This window comes from Thermobia domestica, chromosome 3, assembly GCF_964235325.1.
Source record: "Thermobia domestica chromosome 3, izTheDome1.hap1.1, whole genome shotgun sequence".
Classification (NCBI taxonomy): Eukaryota; Metazoa; Arthropoda; class Insecta; order Zygentoma; family Lepismatidae; genus Thermobia; species Thermobia domestica.
In genome coordinates this window covers 128,954,159-128,968,906 of record NC_137456.1, presented here as the reverse complement: position 1 = coordinate 128,968,906, position 14,748 = coordinate 128,954,159, and the positions used below count along the sequence as shown (strand labels likewise).

Below are 14,748 nucleotides of genomic sequence, written 5' to 3'. Positions count from 1 at the left end.
AGAAAAAAGAAAGGATCTCCTTTTACAACGAAATGTTTGTAAAATTGACTCTCCAGTTGACGGAAGAATCAAGAGGGTAATCCTGTGTAATGTTGTCTCTTGTATGTGATTTCGAAGGCAAAGACAGTGTTTTTTAGGGGATGGCGACGTCGCCTCGCCTTTCTCGGTTAATTGTCCCCCTTGCTTTTGTTTTTGCTGGCGACTGCGTCATTCGTCGGATCAATAGCGTCGAGGGGCGCAGTGCGGTCCACGCAGCATCCATGTTGGAAGTCTTGTCTCCCGGAGCTTTGCATGGTGCCGCTCCTCTGAGCGAGAAGTGTGTGGAAGTGTTTGAATACGCCTTTGGAAACCTTCAGCACTACTTCATTTTCTTTTAGCTGCTACCCTTTCCGTGGTGGTGGAGTGTGATTCTGTGGGTGTTGTTGGAACATATAAAAAGACACAAACTGTGATTTCTTTTTTTAAAAAAAGAACATCTTCACGCTGTGAGTACTCCTCTTGTACTCTTTTTTGTTTTCAATTTTGCGCGATTGTTTATCCAGTGATTTGATCACCAGAAAAAAAAAACAAATGAATGCCGTTCCCGATAGTGTGAAAATAATTTGTATCATTTATACAATTCTGTGTGCAATATCGAAAACTTCCGTTGGATTTTTGAAATTTTAGCGGGTCTAATGTGATTGAAAGTATCTGCTAGCATTATTCAAATATTATGCTGGGTCACATTAGTTTCTTAATCAATGATGTTAGCGACCATTAGCTGTTTCTAATTTTATGTTGAATTTTCGGAACTCTGAACTAAGAAAGTAATATTAAAATGAGAAAATGAAGAACAAAGGGGCATTTTTGAGCTAACTCTATCAAAAAATCGAAAGGAAAGAAAAACTCGAGGCGTGGTCCTAGACGCGTTTTCCTGTTGTTTGTGATGGATGCCATCAATGTCTTATGGAGTACTACCATTTTCCAGTAACTTCAAAAACGTCCATAGCAAAATATTTTAAAAGAGCAACTTTAATTAATCTTGTTTACGGAATGTGAGCTTTCAGTCCGACAGGAACTAAGCGATATGTCCTTTTGACTCATTGCGTAAAGGTGAGAAATTCGTGAGTGCAAAGATTAAGCTGGGGAAGTCCTAATTGCATCTAATCAAAAACAGGAAATTAGTACGATAATTAATGATCAATCATTCATGAAAGATGGTCTTACATCTTTGCTGTCAATTCACTGGATTATTGATCTAAAGAGTATTGAAATACTTCAGAGACAGCAACTACCTAGGATCTAAAAGATTTTTTTTCTAAACTTGATGTTTTCCTAAGAATTCTAGCGGTATTGACGGTTTCGTTCTACTGAGATTAGTTTATTAGTAATTGATAGAAAAAATGGGACTGCATTATTATATATAAGATGCCGCTTGTGTGTGTATATATATAGTGATAGTAGAAGAAGTAGACCATACTCTGCATGTTCTGAAATTACTCCTAAAAATATAATTGATGCTCTTAATTAATCGTTACAGTTTTATTTTTTAAAAAAGAAATATCATCTGAATTTAACTTAGTAGTTGAATTTTACGAATTCAAATTTTAATTAAAATTTGGTTTTGACCAATTGCAGCTCAACAAAAGTCCTCCTCCTCCTCCTTTTTCTCAGTCAACAATCTTTCAATCGGTTTGATGTACTTTTTCATTCTTCCCTATTCTGAACCAGACTTTTTATTTGCCTGTACTTTTTCTTCCTTGTATTTTCAGCTGGACTTTTAATTTCCCCTCTTATTTTTCTTCCTCATATCTTGGGCTAGACTTTACTTTTTCATGTATTTTTTCTTCCTCATATCCTGAGCGGGCTTTTCATTTCCCTGTACTTTTTCTTCCCCACATCTTGTATTGCTTGGTCTGTATTTTTTAAATTGCGGCCTTCCTCTAGGTACTTTTCCTTCTGTCATTCTTCTGTCTCATAATGTATCCAATCATCCTATCTCTTCTTTTCGAAATGTAGGAAATGCTTTTTCTTGTCTTCTTCCCTACTATTTTTGTTGTAATATTATTACCTTGATAACAACGCCTTATAACTTAAATAACGGGAGATATAAAAATGGTATTTTTTTAATTAAAAGAAGCTGTTATATAAGAGAACAGCTTTCTATTCGTAAAACATATGTGAGATGGTTGGGTAGGAACTTAGCGTCCCTTTCAACACCTAGGCTATCTTGGTATATGAGACATGAACTACAGTTTAAGGTGGACTCCAACTATGTAAATACAAAAATGCACTTCGTATATATATATATATATATATATATATATATATATATATATATATATATATATATATATATATATATATATATATATATATATATATATATATATATATATATATATAATAAACCCCTCATGTTAGAAAGATTAAACGCGCTATATGAATTTCTCATTTAAAATCATTTTCGAAAAATTCCACTTCTAAGGAGGGTACATGGTTATTTCTATATTTTCCCTTTCAGATTGATGTTTATCTCATCATTACGGAAAAATTCCCGAACCGTTTGGAACTAATTTTCAAATATACAGTAGTTACCACTTAAGTCAAACCGGACGTTTGTCATGTTATTATTATTAAAATGTGAATTAAGGGGAGAGGAGTTGGTTTAATGTGTGTGCCAAAAACAGTATCTCATGAGACCCTATGTTAGTAAGAGAAACTTGGAGTTTATAAACCTTCTATTGAAATTTTGTGAGCATGTGCCCCAACCTATAAGGAAATTCCGTTTTTAAAAGAGGGCAATTTCTATAATACTTTTCTCAATATTTAAAAATAATCCAAATATACTTTTCAAATATTTTTCATAAACTTATTCTCGTGTAAAGAACGGACATTTCAGGTAGTAAATAAATAAATAAAAGCCCTTTCGGAAACAATATGAAGACTAAAATCATCCCTCAGATAGTAACTGTTTTATCCAACAATATGGTCATCTGTAGTTCTTCTCAGTATGTTATTTGCAAGAACAAGTCATGGAGATTGACTGGTAACTCCTATGATCTCTCTGTAAGTATCGAAGTAATATTCTCGTAAGAGAAAGTGAGAGTAAATTAATGTAAACTGATATACTACATTTATTTTTGAATCAAAAGATCCAATATATTTCAATCAAAAATTTTCTTATAGGCCTTTTATCTGGGGAACTACATATAGTGTAGTCAAACCCAAACTATCACTTAACTCAGTATGATGTGCTTATTCCGTAAACAATACGAAAACTCGATTTATGGGCCGTTCAAAAATTTTGTGATCCCTGATCCAAAAATGCATAAAAAATTCCAATATATTTCAATCAAAAATGTTCTTATGCGCCTTATATTTGGAGAACTACATATAGCATAGCCAAGCCCAAACTATCCCTTAACTCAGTATGATGTGCTTATTCCGTTTTTTTTTTTTAAACGAAAACTCAATTTAGGGGTCGTTCAAAAATTTTGTGGTCCCTGATCCAAAAATGCATAAAAAATTCCAATATATTTCAATCAAAAATGTTCTTATGTGCCTTATATTTGGAGAACTACATATAGCGTAGCCAAGCCCAAACTATCCCTTAACTCAGTATGATGTGCTTATTCCGTTTTTTTTTAAAACGAAAACTCAATTTAGGGGTCGTTCAAAAATGTTGTGGCCCCTAATCCAAGAACTAATCATTGACCAAGATCGCAATATTTTGATGCATTTTCTTTTTATCATTCCTAAAATTATTGGCCAAGATCGTAATCTTTTTTGGTCATTCCTAAAGTCCTTGTTGTGTTGACACGCCGGGTATTAACAGCACTGTAAGGCTTTACTTTTGGTTTACTGATAGTTGTGTCGAAACAGTTTTTTCATGAAGGCCAAAACGAATTTAACTATTTCGTGTCGTTATTGTGATTCTGGATAAAGTGGACTACGAGCCAAGAATTGTCTCGTCTCACAAAAGATGTAATGAAATTGATGTCTCGTCTCGAAACTCTAACTTTGAGAGTAAGTTAAACTTATCGAACATGTACTTCTCACTGTAACATTTTTTAGTGAGACATAATACACTCTGCCATTTTTACGTTATGAAATAATAAGATCGTTAAAAAAATCTTTCTTATTATTCTTATTTATTTATAAATACAATTGAATTGTTATTGTATAATCCAACTAATTAGCAAGTTTATTTATCATACTTGAGTGAGACAGATATCAGACATTTCAAATTTTAATTACTTCTAACACCTTTTGTATCAACACATTCCAAATATCACGAATTACATAGTTCAGTTAGATTCTTAATTGGCTGTACTAAAAGGAGTAAGTAGTATATGACACTTAAACGTCAACTGAAGGACAATACTTAAAAAAAAAAAAAAAAAATCACAATTCTTATATCAAGATTGATTAGTATTGTAGTAAGTCGTGTTTTAGCGATAATTTCTGGGTCAATTTCCCATTCACATGAGGAATGTAACAGTGTATAATAAAGCTTTGGACGTTTGTATTGAACATGGGTGTCGAATTATTCATTATAGAAATAACTTAGTCGTGATTCTTTCATGACTGATTTCTTTTAGTAAAAGAGTTTATATTTGACATCAATCCGTTTGTGAGGATATTATTATTATTGTAGTATAATTAATGGAATGGTATATTTCTGTCACAGTCCCAGGATTATTTCGTGTTATAATGAAATTTCTCAGTGTGTAGGTCTTTCCCTCTCCCCTATAAATACAAATTTTGTACAAGCTCAATAATATGGTTATTTATTTCTTATTCACTGTAAATTACCCTTTCGAGTACTTCTGTACTCATTCAGTTTTTTTTTTTTTGGAATTGTGGTCATAACTTGTGCAGTTTTGCATTTCTTTCATGTGGATACTTTTAATAGATAGATTGACATACAAGATTTTACAATAGCGTGCCAGAAGTGATGCTGGTACCTGGGAAGTTGAAATTACTGGAGTAAACATCGGCATGGATTATTAAAACTAGTCTCCCTTCTCCTCAAGCACAGATTTGGTTGGCCCTGTTACATGAGGTCCCTGAAAACGGTTTAGAATTAATTCTCTGGAATATGGTTGAGTTGTGGCGTCACGGTTGTCTAAGCATCCTAACCAATCATGAAATACTGTCCCGTTAGTGCCAATTAGAGTCTGGAAAATTAAAAAAAAAAGTCTGCGGGAGTCAAATCCGGGGAATAAGGAAGATAAGTGAGCCTAGAGATCCCACACTTCTCTAATAACTGTGTCACAGTTAATGCTGAGTGAGGAGAACAATTTTCCCCCCAAATTACATGTTTTTTTTTTCAATATTTTCCCCTCATATATTCTGATAATTTCTCTTTATGCTGTAGGACTCAGCTTGGGATATAATTCAAATTTTAAGATCCGGTAGCCCGAAAATTTGCTATTTCTACACAATAGTGTTTGTTTGGTACTTTTTCATATGTTATTATTTATTAACATACATCTCTAGTTTCGTAATACTTTGAAAGAAAAAAGTTTGTGAATTTACTACGCAAAGGATGTAGCTTTCCAGCGCTCCAAAATTAAGAAAGGAAGAAATAGAGTGAAAATAGTTTGTATATTTGTGTCTTTTTTTTTTTTTTTTTTTTTAATGGGGTATGTGCCTTTCACACGGATCTTGTTTCTTGATTTTCATAAATCTCTAGTTTCGTAATACTTTGAAAGAGAAAAGTTTGTGAATTTACTACGCAAAGGATGTAGCTTTTCAGCGCTCCAAAATTAAGAAAGGAAGAAATAGAGTGAAAATAGTTTGTATATTTGTGTCTTTTTTTTTTTTTTAATGGGGTATGTGCCTTTCACACGGATCTTGTTTCTTGATTTTCATAAATCTCTAGTTTCGTAATACTTTGAAAGAAAAAAGTTTGTGAATTTACTACGCAAAGGATGTAGCTTTTCAGCGCTCCAAAATTAAGAAAGGAAGAAATAGAGTGAAAATAGTTTGTATATTTGTGTCTTTAAAAAAAAAAAATGGGGTACCGGTATGTGCCTTTCACACGGATCTTGTTTCTTGATTTTCATAAATTCTGTTATACAAATGAAAAATAAAAAAAATTATCCAAGTCAAATTGTTCATTGGATCCACAGACTTAATTTAGCTTCTTAACCCTGCTGCTAAAACAGAAACGGCGTCAGAAATTTTGAAAGGAGCTACTGTACCTGGAGAAAATTAAAAGTTTCTTCATAACTTGCTGTAGTTTAACTCCCCTTTTACAGCTTGTATAAATGCTGTGTATAATCCAATTTGAAGTCGCTTGTTTCTATTTTTCAAATATATTTGGCCAGTTTTTATTGTGTTTATTTATTTAACGTTTCACGATTATGCACCGTGGCTAAGGGAAACGTTGATAATAAGTTGAATGATAATAGCGAAATGAAGAAAGTGGGAAAACTCCTAGAAACCCCACGCACAGGTATTTATCCACCAAAAGTCCCACTTAAGCTTCCGGGCTTAAGCCCCCCCCCCCCCCGAAATCTTACCTACTATAGTAAAGTATATAAAATATCTTGCAGATTTTTCACATTTTCAGGCAAAGCTCCCCCGAAAGTTAGCAACCCTCCTCCCGAAACAAAATCGTAAATACGCCACTGCTTGTAACACTTGGGGATATTAGTTTGTTCTAACAATGGATTGAAAGCAGATTATTGGTCTAATATACTGACAAAAAAGAAATATTGTCGGCTTGTACTGTTGAAATTAGACCAGCAAGGATGGAGGTAACTTGATATCGTCATAAGTGATAAGAAGTCTTCTAGCACCCATATTGCATTGGCAATGCATTAATAAAGCCAAACAGAAAAATCTTCTATTAGAACGTATTCGTGTAAATATGAAGAACAGAATTATGTAAATACGAAGAACAGAAAAGGATTTACATAAAAGCAATGAGTAACGAGTATCATGATTTGAGATAGCTACACTGCTTGTGAATTTATTATGCCCGACTGCACACATAAACAATTCTGCCTGTCCAATTATTTGCTAACCTGTCTGTGAGAGATAAATCCGTATGATCATGTCCGTTAATACATTGTGGTTATTTGTGTAATTTGCTTCAGTAACGACACTAATTAAAGTGATCAGGAGAAAGCTTTTTAAGAATTTTGGCGAAAGAATTTCGATGAGCGAAAGAAAACGTAGCTGTAAGTTTTCAGCTTCGTGTGAGTAAATTTAAATCATTGAACTTACGAGACAAGATTAATAGATAAAAATCTCAAAATGTATTAAACAGTTGACGTAGACTGTTGACTTTTTGTTCGTGTTAAGATCATGTATAATTGAATACATTGCAGTTGAATGAGATTACAATTGAATGACTGAATGAAACGGGGAAAGGGGCTAACCATCAAAATTGAAAATGTAGATAAATATGACCAGAAATTAACTGTATTGACATACAGAGTGCATCAAAAGACAGGTTATATAGGCATGTATAGTGTACGTTTAATATGTACACCTTCAACGTCGACAACGACGTTTCCACTTCCCCAAAATCTTTCACAGAACGTCAACATAATCATGTTTTCACATTGTGCAATATTGGATTCCTTCAGATCATGGATATTCTGAATTTTAGCCGATTAGACCGCCCCGTGTCAGGTCTGGAGGTTACGGTGACCATTAAACGGGACTTTAATGACAATCTATGCGTCAGGGAACTGGACACTCAACCATTCACGGACAATTAACCTATAATGAGTCGGAGTAATATCCTATTGAAACATTTCGGAAAAAGCCAGTGTTAATTTACGTAATCATAAACACATCGTTTTCAAGATGTTTGTAAACCCCTGCCATAAGAGTACCTTCGATGAAAATCAGACCGATTGATTTCTGTCCCCAAATCCCATATCACACCATGATCTTATCCCTTCTTTGCATTTTTGAAGGATCTGTCCAATGAGATTTTGTATTACCAATACCGCCATTTTTCTGTCTTAACTCTCCGATTAAAGCAGTGGTGCCCACCCCCCCTTATGTCTATGACGCACCCCCCCAATTGTCTATCCGTAGGTGTTCTTCCATGAAAAAAATCTTCTTTTCGATTAATTTTACCCCCCCTCATCAAACATATTTATATAGATTTTAACCCCTCCAAATATTTCAATGACGCAGTTTGCGTCATAGCCCCCCCTTGTGGGCACCCCTGAATGATTAAAGTAAATCAAGTCCTCGTCAGTGAACTAAACAGTAGATGCGAAGTCAGGGATTTCATTAATGTCATTGTGCCCACAATCATAAAGTTGTATGTGACTGTTAGGGTCATCCTCATTGAAGTATAACAATATTTAGATCTTGTATGGATTTTATTTCTTGATTTCCTTACTCCGTGTTCATGTAAGAACGTCGACTTCTGTGCCTTCGGTTCTTGCACACGTCTGCTAACCTACTAGTTGATGTCCTTTCTCTGTGGCAGTCTTCGACTTCCCACGACTACTATGTTGCTACTATGTTGTGTTTGATTGGCGTCTTATCTTGGTGTCTGCCGTTAAATTTCTCTTCTGGAGTTCTGTGACTGCAACTTCCATCTAGAAAAATCATCTCCAACCTTTTGTCTTGTGTCTGTTTCTTTACTTACCATCAGCTGGACACAGAAATCTGAAACAAAAAAGAAAAAAAGACAAAATTTTATGTAACTTTTCGCTTACCCTGTTAAAAAATGTAACGGGTATTACAAAAACGGATTAATTCTTTTTGGTGTAAAACAAAGTTATAACAGTAACAAGATGAAAATAATACAGCATTACCTCTTTGAATAGGCATTTGTTTTAGTACAAGTTTATTGAAAAATTTATTGACTGACATTCTCGATAAACCAAGCTTAAGAAGAGGCGGCTCGTGAAGGAAGTCACAGTGGTAATAATTCAAAGTTTAATTGCTTCAAACAAATGGAAGTAAAATTAACTGATATACTAATTGTATTATACAAGAATTACAGAATATTAGGTATATTTTCTTCCCTTAATTTGAAGCAATAAAACTTGAATTATTACCCTGTGACTTCCCTTACGAGACTGCTCTGACTTGTGAGTATAAGAAGCAGACTGAAGAGTCTCGCGTTGACAAAGAAGTGGTGACCAACGATGGCACGAGTCACTTGAGTCTTGCACTTCGTTCTGTCACTAGGATGTGAATCTAGCTTCTTAGACCCTGTGTTCCGGATAAATCTTGCGATCAGAAAGCAGCCGAAATAGCCCTACAGCTCTACTACAAAGTGTTATATGAGATGTCCACAACTCGAGCTCAATATTCATGTGTTCGATTCCCATGTGGCATTTCTTGATCAAGGTATCATATTGGATGGTTGATTTGTTGATTTGAAGGCTATATGAAACGTGGACCTAGAGCTTATTATGATAACCAAACCACATGAGCTTCCACTAGAAATGGAAGCTGGATTTCCCGCGCTAAAACTGTGTACGGTCTTGAGTGTTTTAAATGTATTTTCATGATTATTCGTCTTTCCATATTTAAAAAATCGGTTTTAAACACAGAATGCACAAAAACATCTAAGAAAATGCTGTTTGGGTTCAGCCGCGTCTGTTGTTATACAGTGTAATCTCAACGACAAATTCTACAGGTCCGCTCGATTAAGCTTTGGTGGCCCCTGAAAAGCATGTAGCTTTTCTTTTGTGTGATTCTCATGTGCTTATATTCTGATAGACCTTGTGGTTATCTTTCAATGCAATACTTTAATACACATTCAGAGCAAAATAGAAAATTATAGATTTAGCGGCCTAATATACTCTCAATGTGTATAACGATGTTTTGTTATCGTCAGGTTACCGGATCAGATCGGATCTCTTGGGGTCATGAGTCTATCCGAGCCGCGGATCTGGAGAGTCACAAATCTTGGTTTTTCCTTATCACGGGTCACTAACTTCGTGAGCCATTCTGTCACTCCGGGTGCCAGGTGAATAACATCGACGGTGGAGTCCATGGTTTCGCAAGTACATAAATCGTAGATTAGTGGACACTGCTAACAGTTACCTACACTTATCTCCAGTGTCGCGCCAACCTCTCTTAACTCTGAATGTTTCTCTATGTCACTTCTCTATGCTTTGACTTCATGTCAGTCAGTTGGAAGTAAATCATACAGAGAGAAGGAAAGAAACCAATGGCAGAAGCGCAATCAGACATTTCTTAGCGTAGTACAATCAGAACGTCGTAAAATTAATCAGGCTTTGGTCATTATTTTAATGGTTTTAATTAGTCACGACGGCATCAGTGGAGTGTAGAACAAAATGAAAAGAATATTAAAAGGAAAAAAAAGGTGACAACTTTACTATTGTGAATCAGAGTTCAGTTTGTTTTGTTATTCTTCCAGAAACTTTATTTCGTGATATCATCGTTTATACAATTGTTCTATGTACATATATTGTTTATACACGATATTTTTTGTTTATGCATATTATATACACATACCTATAAAATCGAAAGTAAATAGAATTAATGGCTTGTCTCATTGTTTTAACATTGTGCGTCGATTATTGATTGCACACCATTAAAAATACGTAAAAGACATTCCAGTGAAGTGTTTCATTTATGCAAATTCCATGAACTTTGAAAAACCCGTCGTTTTAGTATAGGTTTCATTTTGGAATGTAGTAGGTAATTAATAAAGTAATTCTTTTTCTCTTTTTTAATCTTCGAAGTTCTTTTTTGTTTGTTTGTTTGTTTTTTGTTTTCAAATGATCAAAGTAGAAATTGTTTTTGAAACTGTTTACGAAATGACTTTGATTTACTACCGTCCTATGCATCTAGATTGTGCTAAATTTTACTTTAATTCCTCAAAATGAATCCTTCTTATCCCCAATACTTTTTCGAAATAAAGTTTATATTCTTCTTCGAGATACGTGTCGCCTCTTAATTAAATGATAATGCGACGCTATTGTGTGTTAATTTACATCTCATTCCCCAACCATAATTAAAATTGTTCATAAATTTGAATACAAATTCCATTTATAAATTGAAATATTTTGGAAGTCTTTTAATTGATTTGCTTTAACTTCCATCGTGGACTTCAATTATGTGTTATTTTTATTATAATTCAAAACGATTATGACTTAAAAAGGAGACATGCTTGTTCTCTAATTGGTAAATTTGGGTCGAACAACAGCATATTGTCATGTTTTTTCGGTTCTTAAGATATAGATGTTATAAATATGAAATAGGAAGTTATTAAATCTTTCCTTACTTCTTCAGTGTCAGCCAACTTAAATCAATACGAAGTTCACAAATAATAACAAATCTTCAGTTTTGAGATGTGTCCTCTTACTCTTTGTTTGATCGTGTTTTTTTTTTCTTTTCTGAAACAAACTGTAAGTTCGGGGACACCGTATCTAGTAGTTAGACCGTTAGACCCACGTCCGCGTGTCCCGGGTTCGATTCCAGGCTGGAGCTTACCAATTTTCAGCATCTATCCTACGTCATGAGTCAAACTGGGGAGTCTTGTAATCGATACTACTCTACGGGGCTAAATTCATCGTTCATTCTGGACTGTTTTTTTTTTCTTAAGACGCTGAAGATAACAAAAAACAGTTAAACAGAATGCACTTTACATTTTATGAAAACTGAATGAATTTTAGAAAAAAAATATCATGGAACTTAAAAACAAATTGTGCAGGGATTAGTAAGGCAAATCCTAAATCCTAATCCTGTTCTTTAGTAATTTTAACTCCTTGCAGAGGGGATGATTGGGAAAACTCAAAGGAAATTTACGACATATTATACGAAATCGAACATTTCTTAAACGAAATTTACCGTGGAATATTGAAGTTGAAGGGAGAGAGTGAATTCGTAGTTTAATTTTCGGCAGAGTTTAACCCTAAGCTGTGTGGATATATTCCCAATTTCACAAAGAAAATATACATTAAGTTTCGTCATAATTGAAATTTGTATAAGGTCTACGTAACTTATAAAGGAGCTAGTACACAATTAGGTCTAATGATAGGTTACTCCCTCCTATGCGAAAACCTACACTGAGAAAAATAAGTTCTTCGGACAGCGGTATATTGTACAAATATACAGAATCCTCTTACTTACTACAGAAATCAGTACGGAGCATACGTTACCCGTATGTTACATAGGCACTGCCCTTAGATGTTACATCATGCCGTTGCAGGATGTCTGATATCAAACAGTCTTCCTTATATTACATACATATATGTGTGTTATCTTCGTCAGCTCTATGTTATATACGTCCATTTCTATGTGAGATCCTGACCGCCTATATTGTTTCATACGGAAATTACATACAGATGGAACATTTATGCAGAAAATGTTATAAAACCTGCATTTTCAATTATATGTTTGCTGTATGTTTAAGTCCAAAAACTACAGAATTTACAAATGTAACATACGATTTTACGTACGCCATATACATTTTTTCTCAGTAATGACACACAGAAACACATTATTTTATATATAGTATTGAAACATGATAATTGAACGGGTTGAAGCTATAATGGTGTAAGTAAGTTTATCAGGAACAAAGACTTAGACCCAGAAACCAGATATACGATAGATAGGCCAATTTGATAAAAGAAAAGGTAAAATCACCATTCAACTGCCAACAGTTGACATTGGGAATTCCAGTGAAAAAGAAAATAGCCGTTTTGTTCCCAAATTTTATTACAGTACCTTTGTGTTAATTTCTGGAAAATTAAAAAAAAAAAAAAAGTGATTTTCATCGATGTAACTTTAACCCGTTCTATTCGTTAATAAATACTTTACATTTACACTGTATCAAATTCTACTAAATTGGTTGATTTTTTGTTGGTTTCAAACGTTATTTTGTTGTCCTAGACATGTTTTATTTTTAAATTCATTAATTAATATAGAGGATATTCGGGAACAACATCAACGAACTTCGGGAAATTATTCCTTTTCACACTTGGAAAAAATTTAATAAAAGTACATAGACCAAACTTGGGTTCTCAAATGCGTCAATTCGAGGCTACAGACAGCCGAAACTTTGTTGGAACGATTTTAAAGGAAAAGGTTATAACTCGAGAACGAAGTGTGGGATGAATGTCGGGTTTAAAAAATATTAAAACATAGTATTTGTTACTAGATTCCATGAATGTACCATTTGATATGCAATACGAGTTTACAGTCCCTGATTTTTCGTTTGTAGGATTTCTTCCTATATGATTCGAGGCTAACCGTCGCTGCCCCTGTTCCACGTTAACTGCTATGGTACACTCAACATAATTATTAAAGTCATTTTACCCGACCTTGATTTGGCATTTGATTCTCGAGATATGGCCGACCTTTTGTTTTACAGCCCCGACCAGTTGTTTTGGTGAGCTATAGCTTTGAAATGACACGTTTAGGCACTCATGTTGGTCTATCATTTTCTTCCTCATGTTTTTGCGTGAAGAATGATTTCTCAAAGTTGTTTGTTGTTGTTGTTGTTGTTCCCAAACGTGTTGTTTTCGAAATCTTCTATTTTTCTGATTTTACATAAATAATGGAAATTAACATTGAAAAAACTGAGGTTGTTAGAAGTTTCCATTTTGCCCGGTAGATGTCAGTTTCAATAATAGAAAATTGGGATATAAGTATCTGTCGTTGAAGTCACCGTTACGCGTTAAAATCTTAACGGATTGGCTCATTAACGAACTCGACAAATATAAGCGCTCTGGCTCTCTACAAGATTTAAAAGTCGCTTTTGTTCAGGGGTTATTATGTGGAGTAACGGACTTAATAACATTACAATATTATAAGTCTTACTTGCATGATCTCAGTAACTTAAAAGACAATGGACATAACACAAACTAATAGACCTACTTGACTTTAAATCGTTTTATATACTGTTTAAATTATGACATTCATGACGTCATAAACTTCCCACTGCACTTTCTGGTCTAAAATAATGATTTGTAACCAGTTATTAGCTTATTTAATAGCATTTTAAAAATATTGCCTATCTTACTTTTTATTTATTTTTTAAAAATATACTTCATTTTCTTTAAGTTATTGACTAAAATTGAAGAAAAGTTGGAGTGAGTTTAACTAAGCGACTTACAAAAAAAAAAAAAAATAGATATAGTGGGGCTGTTATATGAACTTTGTGGCGGACAAACACTGAACGCGTTGGTTTTCTCGTGGTTTTCCTGTTTCCTCCACTTTGTTCATTCCATAATTTAATTGATTATCACCAATGGCCTAACAAGACGGGGGGCATTGCCCTCCCCCTAAGTTCTTATATAAGATATTGGGGGCGCCGGAGGCGCCTAATGATTACTTTGCCTTATTTTACAGCCGATTCAAGAATGAAATGTTTATGTACAAAGGTAGTGTTTTATATGCACTGCCAAATCTTCGACAAAAATGTAGAGTGCTTTGTATTACTATAACTAATGGACACTTTTTCTGTTCCTTTTGATCTTGGGTGTCTAGGGCACCTCTGATAAATAAATACAATAAAATAAAAACTACCTATATGACAATCAAGCAGCGATATAAACTTTTCTTAATCCATTGTCACCACTCATTAAGTACGGGCGCTTGCTTTGATAGAATAAAAAAGAAAATAATATATATACCAAGGGGCGCTGTAGATATATTAATTATTCCTTTTGTTGCCCCTGATTGTATAGGGGCGCCTGAATGTAATACTGTAAAGATTAGTAGAAATTGCGTGCTTTGTTGGGGGGAAAGCGCTGTTAAGAGAGGGGCGCAACAAAAGGGCTTGCCCCCTCCTATATT

At 34.2% G+C, this 14,748-nt stretch overlaps 1 protein-coding gene across 8 annotated transcripts in view; it reads left to right on the top strand.

Annotated features, from left to right (window-relative positions):
• Window positions 1-264: 264 nt before the first annotated feature.
• The window catches only part of Prosap (SH3 and multiple ankyrin repeat domains prosap), a 474,641-nt gene continuing 460,157 nt past the window's right edge, over window positions 265-14,748 (top strand). For 7 of the 8 annotated variants that reach the window (XM_081751684.1, XM_081751680.1, XM_081751678.1 and 4 more), the window contains exon 1: window positions 266-485. The gene's annotated coding sequence lies outside the window, so the exon portion shown is untranslated. Of the gene's footprint in view, window positions 486-14,748 lie in introns of all 8 variants that reach the window. The other variant, XM_081751681.1, reaches the window with a different exon arrangement.